The sequence below is a fragment of the Gavialis gangeticus genome, unplaced genomic scaffold, assembly GCF_001723915.1.
Source record: "Gavialis gangeticus isolate Ggan-Ray unplaced genomic scaffold, GavGan_comp1, whole genome shotgun sequence".
Taxonomy (NCBI): Eukaryota; Metazoa; Chordata; order Crocodylia; family Gavialidae; genus Gavialis; species Gavialis gangeticus.
The window spans coordinates 52078778-52090210 of NW_017728993.1; positions in this window are offsets into that span (position 1 = coordinate 52078778).

The window sequence follows — 11433 nt, forward strand, 5'->3', positions numbered from 1 at the left end:
TCAGAAAAAATCCAAAATGGTTGCAGCCTTTGTAGACCTGTCATCAGCCTGCAACACAGTCTGGTTTAATGGTCTCATGCTGAAGAATGCACAGCTTATACTCTGCCACTAAACTCTATGCCTGATATAGATCTTGCTGAGGAATAGACAGCTACACATCCAGCTAGGTGACAATCAGCAAACCCCAGTTCTTCAGCAATGGACTGCTACAAGACTCAGTACTCACATCAACACTCTTTAATCTATACACAAGTGATATGCTGTCAACAGAGTCATGCATACGACCTTGTTTGGCAATGCAAGCAGCCACCTTCAGTGACATTGAGTCCACCTGAATGCTATGGAGGGATATCTTCCAAGCCAAAGCCCCACAAAACAACAGTCATTGCATTCCATCTTGATAACAGGAACACTAAGCATACCCTGAAGGTAACTTTCTGTGGCAACGTTGTGCAGCATGACCCATTCCATCTTATCTTGGAGTGGGCTGGACTGCATGTTAAACTTCCACAACCACCTGAAGAAGGTAGCTGCCAAGACAAAGAGAAGGGTCAATTTGATTCAGAAATTGGCAAGCACAAGCTGGGAAACATCAGTATTATAGACATCATTGCTGGTCCCTGAATGCTCCATAGCCGAGTACTGTGTATGCACCAGATGCAGTCACACTCGACTTGTTGACATTCAGATGGACTTTGTAATTCAGTGCATCACTGGAACCCTTAAGCCAGCCTCAACACCTTGGCTGCCCATGCTGTCACACATCACTTCTCCATCCATTCATTGTGAGGCAGCAGCTCTAGAGGAAGACCAGCAAATTAAGGAACAGAAACATTTCCCCATCCACCAGGACCTCATCAGTGCCCCTAACCATTGCCTAAAGTCACACAAGCCCTTTCTGGATCTACCCACTTAGCCTTTGATAATGTGACTTCAACCTAGATAAAGCTTGGAAAACCAAATGGAGTCCACAGGAAGTCCCAAATAAACATCTTATGATAGCTCCAATGCAGCAGGTCCCTGGCTTTGATCTCCTGCCAAGCTCATGGGCAACTTTGAACTGTATCCACACAAACCATGGGAGATGCAGAAACTTACTGCACAAAGGGAAAATTAAAAACTCTCCAGTGTGCAACTGTAGTGACCCAGAACAAACCAGGAAACATATAATGACTCAATGCCCAATTCACAAATATGAAGGAGGTATCACAGTGATACGCTCTGCTGCTCGTGATGTTATTGTTTGGCACAGCCTCCTAAATGTAAAATTATAGTTGCTGTTCTGTATCTACGTCAGCCATATGAAAGGAGAAGAATTTAAAACTCCTTGGTGAGTCCATCTCTAACCTCAGAGTGGCTGTTCTCAGACAGCAAAACGTTAAAAAAGAATTTGAATGGGAAATTGCAAAACAAGAAATCATCCACAGACTGTGTTGTATTAAGTATGAACTAAACCAAGACTAAAGATTCTTATCGCATTACCTGGATTAGCTTTATAAACCCTATGTCCCTCAAGGGTCAATTGTTTTTTCTTTCCTACCAACTTTGCCTCTCCCATCAGTGCGTCTCTCTGCTTCTTGCAGTCACTTCAGAGCATCAGATGAAGTAAGCCGTCTGTGCTTGTGAAAACTTATGCTATACATCTCTGACAGTCTATAGAGACACAAATCTAGCATGCCTCCTATTTAAACCAATGTCATTTAATTTTACTGAACTGTTAGTTTAGGACTGTATCAAATGTTTTAACTAAGACCCTACTAAGTCATTATGAGTTATTAGACCTCAACTATGCCTACCAGAAACATGGAAGGCATTACACGGAGTTTAGTATAATTAGTCACTAGCAAAAACTTAAATGTGTTTAAGTAACTTGTTGAACTGGAGTCCCACAAGGGGTCCAAGAACGCAGGTCTTTTAACTGCTAATTCTTTAAAAAGTGACAAGAGTGCATTTCACATTATGCCCGTCTACTGCAGCGCATTTTTTTTCATGCTCCAGCAGACTCAATTAATCAAGTCTGCTCTGATGTGCTGGATTCCCAGCACATCAGGAATTAACCCCCTGCATGTGTATAGGAGCCCTTTATGACTAGGCCACAGACTCATCAGGATACTGTTTACAACAAGTCTAAAACCAGCTTCCTTTCTTCCTTGCTTCCTCTTTTTATTTGATAATAGAGTGAAGAGTGATTTTCTTTTAATATCTCTTATTGTCAATTATCCAGTTAGAGAGTGGAAATGCCAAGGGCTTAGGGGACCAATGACACAATAAGTATAATGAAGAACCAAAACAAAGAGCTCATAAAAATATATAAGGTATTCATCCAAAATGTAAGGCAAGTACATATGTGCACCTAATATATTTGAAGGTAATTGGGAACAGTTTGTGAACAATTCCCTGAACAAAAGGGAATCAATGAACAATTCACTGATTTGAAAAAAAAATCACTGAATGAAGAGTCTTTACAAATATTAGTAATGCAAAAATGTGGGTCCAATCATTAACTAATATAAAACATCATGGTTCCTTTGCTCTGCTTTCTGACTGGACTGATTTCAATAAAGCTATGCCACATTACAATTATAGATCTATCCCCTAATTCACAACCAATTTTACACCTTCTTTTGGGCTAAATTAACAAACTCAATCAAAATAAATGGAGAAATAGGGGATAACTAGAGCCAAGGCTTTAGTAACTGACATTAACACACTAGTATAATGTCAGCACATTGGCCCTGTATTCAAGTTTTGTCTTTTATTTCCTCTTTAGTTGTACCATACACAAACTAGAAGACTAATCCCTTGATTTTTATAATTACATTGGATAAAAAATGAATAGCAGCTTGAAGGCATGTCTAACTATGTGAAAACAATAACACTGGGGCTCCAGATGCCCAGAATGTCAGCAAAGTAGAGGCATAAAATTAAGCATTCAAAGACAGAATGAGATTTAAAAAAAAAATCAAACATGCTTTGTTCCTTCTGTTTGTCAATAGAAAACTGCATCCAACTTTTAACAATACGCGGAAGGAAAATGGCTTGGGACCTGTGACTATATTGTATAGGGATCGATGCCATAGAGAACAGCCTTGTTTGCTTTTTCTAAGTTGTTTTCTTTGAGCTCTTGCAACCAATTGTCAGTACTTTTAGATCACCTTCAATTAATTTCTCTCTCTCCTGGGTTGAGTGGCCATGTATCAACATGTGGCCATCATCCTCAAATATACAGTATATCCTGAGGCTGAAAATCCCTAAAAAGAAAGACTTTACTTCTAATCCCAAACTGAAAGGCTAGTAAATTGCAAGGACGGAGGTGAGTGAAAATGAAAAGAACAGCTGTATTGCTCTGCAAGGACAGTGGGATTTCTCAGAAGTAGTGAAGTTTGACTAAGTCCCTGCCAGATCTCAGCCTTCTCTTCATTTATTTGATCACAGATTCAATAACAGATGACAACTAGTTTCAACACTTTAGAAAACATGCTTCTCTGCTGTGACTCCTACACAATTTTTCTATAAGACTTTGCAGTTACTGTCGAAAACAAAATCATTCAATAGTCATTATAGTAACAGCTTATTTAAAAGTCACTGGATGTGTCTACACATGCATTTACTGTGCAGTAAATTACTATGCAGTAAGCAGTTTGTAGGCTGGCATCTACATGTACAGCTGTAACACCTTCAGGCACAGTAACGCGGCTCACTGGGTGACCGTGTCAGCCTACTCTGGTCAGTTCCCTAGACTACCAGAGCCCCAGCTTTAACCTCCTTCCCATGCTCCTGCCTCCTGTCCAAGTGGGCCAAAGCCCTGTGTGTGGGGTGGCGCACTGTCTCTGGGTGTCACGGGGCATGCTGCTGCTGATGCTTGAGCCATGGTTCTGACAGCAGGGAAACTTTCCCCCGCCCCTGCAACTCCCAGCAGCACAGTGCGGGCAGGGCTGTGGTTACATCATCTGCTTGCAGCTCCAGCGCTGCTTTCCCTGCCCCATGGAGTGCACTGCTCTGCTCAGCTCAGCCCGGGCAGGCTTGGGGCTATGTCAGCTCCCAGTGCTGATTTCTCTGAAACACCTACCTCCATCCCAGGCACATGCTGGGCTTCTCTGCCACCAGGACACTGTGTATGAGAGAAGCCGGGCACAGTATGAGTAGGGGCTGAGCTGTGTGGAGCCCCCAGCAGTGCATGCTGCTTCTCTCACAGGCAGAGTCCTGGTAACAGGGAAGCCCAGCACATGCCTGTGATAGAGGTAGGTGTTTCAGGGAAACTGGTGCTGGGAGCTAGGAGACAATGCAGCCCCAACCCTGCCCATGCTAAGCCAAGCAGAGCAGCTCACTCCATGGGGCAGAGAAAGCAGCATTGGGTGCTACAGACAGATGACACAGCCCCAGCCCTGCCCACACTGCGCTGCCCCATTCCCCTACAGAGGAGTCACGGGGAGGCCTTTCCTTGCTGCTGGAACCATGGCTCCAGCATGTGCAGCAGCATGCCCTGCAGCACCCAGTGATAGTGTGTTGAGATATCCAATTTACTCCCAGCTCAGCATATATCACTATAGTTACTGCACAGCATGGGCATGCACCTTTAGATGCCACCCATACTGTGCAGTAATTTTAGGTTACTGCGCAGTAACTGTGCACGTGTAGATGATTCCACAAAAAAGCTGAATATGATTTGATTAATGATGGCAAATCTCAACCAGTTTCATTATGTTAAATAATCTGAAGTGAAATGCCAATTTTAAGACTTATTTGATGTGGGTAACTTCTAGTACAGAGTACCCATAAGGAGGACATCAGATACAGGCATCCATCATGGTAACTGTATCAGCTATTCAAGTCAGAGCTTCAGTTCCAGCCTATATGGCTCTGAAAAATCTCTTCCCAACCTGTGCCCAACCTGCACCACATGTGCCACAAGCAGTACAGGGAGCCTCTGTGTGTGGCACAGAGCAGCCTGGGGAGGGGGAAGATAACAAAGCAGCAGATAGGGCATGAGAAGAAGATCTGAGTGGCATTTGGGAAGGGAGCTGAGCTAATCTGTGGTATGTCTGTCAAAAAAGTTGGCCCCTACTTGTCTAACCTTATTCCTCACAGTCTAACAAAATGCTTCTATTTTGTCTCAGACATTAAGAACCGATGCTAAGGTTGGAGAAGTCAATCACGTTAACTTTAATGGTCTTTGGATCAGAATTGAAGTGCTTGTAAATGTTCAGCAAAATGAAATAATATGGGGTAGGTATACGTAATGCATAGGGCACTAGGAGAAGCAGAGGAGCAGAGTTATGTTTCTGATTTTTCCATTGACCTGCCATTTGGCTGTACCACTTCTCCTCTAGCTCTGTCCATCTTGTCCCTTTAGACCATAAGCTATTTGAGGAAGGGACCATCTCTTAATGAGTTTTGCCCAGGGCCTACCAGAGTGATCTGAGGCCTGAAACTCTGATCCCCATTAGGGCTGGCAGGCAGGCTGGAAGGACCAGAACACTTTCAGTAAATAATGAAGGAGTGAACGCAAGGCTAAGTAATGGCTGGTCTGATCCCCTTTTATGTCCCTGGCACGCCTTACCTTTGAAGTAAGAGAGAGGATCTATAACAGGGAATTTTCATGAGATAGTCACTATATAAATGTCCAAGGGTGAAAGTATAAGGAACTTACCTTTACAACAGTTACAAAATGTAAAGGTGTCAAAAACATGCCAGCAATAAACATATTTGGTTAATGACAATTGTTTTCCCAGGCAGCCAATATAGTTGCTTGTGATTTTTCCTGAAGAGTATCCATCAATTAGCACAAATTTGTTTTTTAATTGGCCTGCACTGCACCTGCCACATTCTGACTCTCTGTCTGCACTCAGGTTAGCAAAAGAGAATGAAGGTAGATATCTGGGGGGATTTAATCTTAATGCACTACAGGAAGGGCATGCACAGCAACAATTAATGTTTAAAAGACAAGAATAATGTGTACTGGCATGAAGTGAAGAGGAAAAGGAATGGAACCTAGGGAGTAACTAATGAACAGGATTAATTAGCCAAAGCAGAAAGATCACCACAGGCCTGCTCCAAAGTCTCTTGAACTCAGTGGAGAGGCTTCTTCCTGCTGACCTAACTGGGCTTTGGATAAAGCCCAAAGTTTTCAAGAAATGGAAAATCCAAGGCTGAGAATACCTTTAACAGGGTTTATTTTTAAATTATGTCAAAATGGTGAATGTTGGAGCTAAACTGTAAACAGGTGGACAGGGTGACTGGAGGGCAGCACCAGTCAGCAGGATGACAAGACAGCAGGACTGCAATTCCAGATAGCCAGCAGTTGTGCAAGGCCACTAGGAACCATGAATACTTGCTACAATATTTGACCTTAACTGAACCACTTGCTTTTCCCCCTTTTTTTCTTTCAGAAAAGAACTCAGTTAAGAAACATATTAAATCTCACTGCTATTTAATTATGAAAAGCTGTTATCATTATTTGCATTTCAATAGTGCACATGGGCTCCAGCCAAGATCAGAGCCCCATTGTGATAGGAACTGTGCAAACACATAGCAACAGGGAGTTCTTGTAGTAAAGGAGTTGAATCTGAATAGACTAAACAAAAACTGGAAGGTAAAACAGAAGCCCAGAGAAGTTGTAAAGAAGACAAGGTCATACAGCAGGATTAAGAACAGAAATCATGTCTTAAGGCTCCCAGTGTAGCATCCCAAATAAAACTGCAGAGGCATGACAAGGCAGCCAGATGCCTTGGGCAGCTGCAACACATGGGGATGGAAATGACTTCCAGTTTGTGCTGTACCCTCCTGTCCAATCATTTGGCTCTGGTGACAGCTGTTTCTTTCTACCTCTCCAACTCAGTGCCTAGGGTGCCCCCCATTGCCCTGTCCTAGTGATGCTATTGTAAAACTTTGTGCCTTTGTGTTTAGCATTATTCTGCATTCTTAATTGTTTCTGAAAATTGCATATAATTCTAGTGGCATATGTCAAAAGCACTTGATGTAAGTAGAGGGTGTTTCAGGAGACCTATAAGGCCACAATAATTAAGTTACAACTTTCTTCAGGTGGAACTTTAAAATACTAATAATGAAGTTTCACATCAAGCAATGACACCCAGTTGATGTAATCCAACACACATTTGATCTACCTGTCTTGTGAATGTACAAACTGAGGCATGCAGCATTCTCTGTAGCAGATCAGAGACTGGTCCATTTATCATCTGAACTGGGGTAAAATAAGGATGCATCGTTACCCTAACTATGCTCTCCATTTATTGGGCAGTCATCTTGGTTCTCATAAAGGACCATGTTCCTTCCAGAATTGACACTGAATACTGAACAGATGAAGAGCTCTTGAATCTGGGACATTTTTGCTCAAAGACCAAAGTATTGAAAATAACAATGCTTGACCTTCAGCACACTGAAGACTGTGCCATCCTTGTCTGCACTGGGGAAAATCTTCAGACTTTGCTGAATCTCTTCAAAGAAGCCTACCAAACATTGGGCCTCTCCCTCAACATCAAGAAGACACCAAGATCCAGGTCTACAATACAGTCATCATCAATACCCACCCCCCCTCTACAGATGTGAAATTTGGGTGAAAAAAGCCTGAAGAGGTATCAGCAATGATGCCTTCAGAAAATCCTCTACATCAAGTGAGAAAATTGCTGCAAAAACACCAGCAGCCTTGCTGAAGCCACCGTTACCAATACTGAGTCAGTGATCCTAGTGCCTTCTTTGGACTGGACATTGTGTACAGATGTCTGGCTTTCAGCTCCAAAAATAAGTGTTCTACTCCCATCTTAATGGTGGCCTGAGATCTTGTGTTGGCCAGAGGAAATGCTACAAGGACACATTGAAGTCATACTTCAAGAAAATGGATGCTGACATTAAGAGTTGGGAGGATCTGACTGCCAACCAACTCCAGTGGTGCTGCAACCTCAACAAAGTGGCATCCTGTTTTGAGGTAAAGTGTCTTGTCCTCAAAGCAGAGAAGAGAGAGTGGAGAAAGAAATAGGACAGGGATCCCAGCCTGCACCCTACTTTCCCCTGCAGAAAGATATGTAGTTTCTATAGACAGATCTGTGGCTCAAAGATTGGACCCTTAAGTTACCTCAAGGCCCATCAATGATCAATGATAGAGATCATGCTCAAGCTGAGGGATTGCTGACAACAATGAATGTATCTCATTTTGGGGCCCACATTTCAAGAAGGATGTGGACAGATTTGAAGGAGTTCAGTGCAGTGACAAAAATAAGTAGGGGTCTGGGAAATAAGGCTTATGAGGAAAGTCTGAAAGACTAGGGCTATTTAGTCTGAAGAGGAGAAGGCAGAGGGAGGATTTGATACCAATCTTCAAATATCTGAAGGGCAATTATAGAAAGGATGGAGATAAGCTTTTATCTGTGGTTGTAGGGAACAGGACTAGGAGCTTCTAGCCATAGGAGACGAAATTTAGATTAGAGATTAGGAAGAACTTTCTGACTATAAGGGTGATCAAACACTGGTATAGGCTACCTAGAGACATTGTGTAGCCTCCATTCTTGGAAATTTTTAAGAGCAGGTTGGATAGACACTTGGTTGGGATGGTTTATTTAGAAAGGATCCTGCCTTGAGTAGGGGCCTAGACTAGATGACCTCATGAGGTCCCTCCTGTCATGAATTCTGTTATTTTTTGGGCTTCATGGCATGTCATAAATGTTCTGTTGTGGTTTATTGTACTGATATGGCATGTCTGGTTTCATTCAAAAGTGCATGTTATTCTGTATCTATTGTTATCACTACATGAATTATGTTATGCAGGCTATGTATAACATTGTGGTTTGGGTTATGGTTTAGTCAGTGGGCTTAGGGAGTGCACAGCATTGCTAGTTATTCCTTCCCACTATGTTTTATGGCCAGGACAATTGCTACGCACAACAGCTGACCATGCAATAGTTGCAGCCACTGGTGGGATGGGCACCCCTGTGCATTGCCTGCCTATGATAGAGCAATCAACTCTAAAATAGCAAGACATCTGAAAGTAATGGCACAGGTATCCCAGGCACGTCAGAATTTTCCTGAGGATTCTGGTGACTCATGAGAATTAGAATAATGCTAATTGGGATCTGGCTTACAGGCTTTTTAGAGTCTAGCTAGACTAGAATATTCATGTTTGAATCTTAGTGGTTCACTGGTCTTGGTTACCAGGACTGGTAGAATCAGCAGGAGGGCTGATTTCTAACAACTCTAGCAAGAGCTCTCATAGAAAGCTAACTGTATCCAGATGAAAAAGTAAGAATCTGTACTTGTTTTACTTTTCTGACTCCAAATTTATGGTCTGTTTTGTGTGCATAACCTTTCATCTTAGGTAATAATTCATTCTTTAGTTTGTCTCTCTATTCATTGCCAGTGGAAAGAGTGATTTTCTGGGCTACCTTCTCCATGGAAAAAGGGAGCTATAATTTCTTCCATAACACAAAGTGGGGACCATGGGGCCACTTTGGGCCTGTGAAGATCCTGCACAACAGCTACAGAGTCGCTTGTAAAGGCAGAGGAACTGAGGCGCTGGGATAGGTAGCTATCTCAAGGCAATCTTGGTCTGTTCTCTGAGGTGAATGGCAGTGCAGTCAAGAAAAACTTGAGGATCTGAGGGTCCCCCAGGGGTGGGTTGCAGCCCTACTTTCCCTATGATCATCTCTTGTCTGCTTGTTATGATCTGGTTCCCCAGGAATCACTTCTCAGTAGAATATATATGAAATGTTCCAGCTGAAATCTTCATCCCTTCTGGGCCTGAACCCCATCTGAAACTTTTTCCGGAGTTTCTATACATAGGCTGGTGGGACCCGAGCCCAGGTGCCTCTGCCAATCAGGGTCCCCTAGGTGCCTGAGTCCCTGTAGGAAAAAAGCAGGTTTCCTCTTGCAGGCAGGCAGCAATCTAGTCTGCAAGGGATCCTGCCTGGAGCTGCTGGCCATGAGATGTAAAGGATGCTGTGTGCCTGTATGTGGCCACACACATTCACGTGTCCTGGAACACAGCTGGGCAGCATGGAAAGCAGCTCCCTGGAAGTAATGGTATGGGGAGAAGAGGTATGGGGAGGCAGACTGAGGCCCTCATGGTGATGGGGGGAGCGGGACAGGGGCTAGGGATGGGAGTGCTATCCAGCCACAGTGATGCATGGGACCTGGGGCTGGGGTGGGGAGAAGGACAGAGCACAGTAAGATGCCGTAACACAATAATGGTGCATAAAAATCAATAATGAGTTATATCAATTGTATAAAGACCCAAGCATGATGCAGGAAATCAGAGCACAACAACTATGGTGGATGCATCATGCTGAAAGAATGGAAGTGATCTCAGCACTGAAGAAATTGGTCCTACGGGTCCTGGGGAGGACAGGGATGCCTGGACAACCAAAATAAGAATGGCTAGATGGCAATTTCTGTCAGAGCAACAAAAAATAAATGTGGATGACTGGAGGATGAAAGCATACCAAAGTTGGGAATGGATGAAGATTGTGTAGGTAGCCAAGGGCCTCTGGTGCTAAATTATGATGATGATGATGATGATGATGATGATGATGATCCACTGACAGTTTAAAATCATGAAAATGTATGCTGGTTTAGACAATGTTCCAGTGTTCTTCAGGCAGGGTTTTAATACAAATCTATTTGCTTTCCTACCAGCTTCCCAGGAGCCCAACTTCCAGGAATCATGGGTCTTGGCAGCTCTTTCATTTGGACTGCCCTAAGGTTAGGGGACAACACTGGTGCAAAAGCCTGGGACTCCAAAGGAGGCTTGCTCTGGAAATTGCCCTTGAGCCAGGAACACAAGGATCTGAGGGTTTGAGGCACCAGAGGGAAGCTGTGGTTTAATCCAAGTGTTTTTTAAAAGGAATATTTCAACTATTTCTATTTTTAAGATTTATTATTTTGAGAGGAGATTTTAAATATTCTGGACTCTCTGTCCCTCAGTGGAACATTTCATTTAAAACTTTAGAATTTCCTGTGGAAAGAAATTTCCAACTAGCACTATTCCTTAAAAATAATTTCATTTCTGTAGCCTTTCAATACCATCCTCCTCTAAAAATAATTTTTTAACTAATTATTTTCTCTTACTTGAAGGCAGCAACATTTGAGGTATAGTAAAAGTGAGCTTTAGTAAAACTTGAGCTTTAGTAAAAGTGCCTCTGCTGCCATTTTTAAGCATGGGGACACTGATACACAAGATGCTGGAGTATGCTGGAGCACAGTAATTACCCCACTCCAGCAGACTTGATTAATCAAACCTGCTCTGACATGCTGTAATTACAGCACATCGGAGCAGCCTCACTGCTCCTGTACAGGTGCCTAATGGGGCTGGATGACAGCATAAGGACCTTGTTGCACACAACCACTGTGAGCTGTTCAAATGTTGATCAGTGTTAGTGCTAGCTCGAGTTTGGAGCAGTCACACTTCAGGCCAGCAAGGACCTGGAG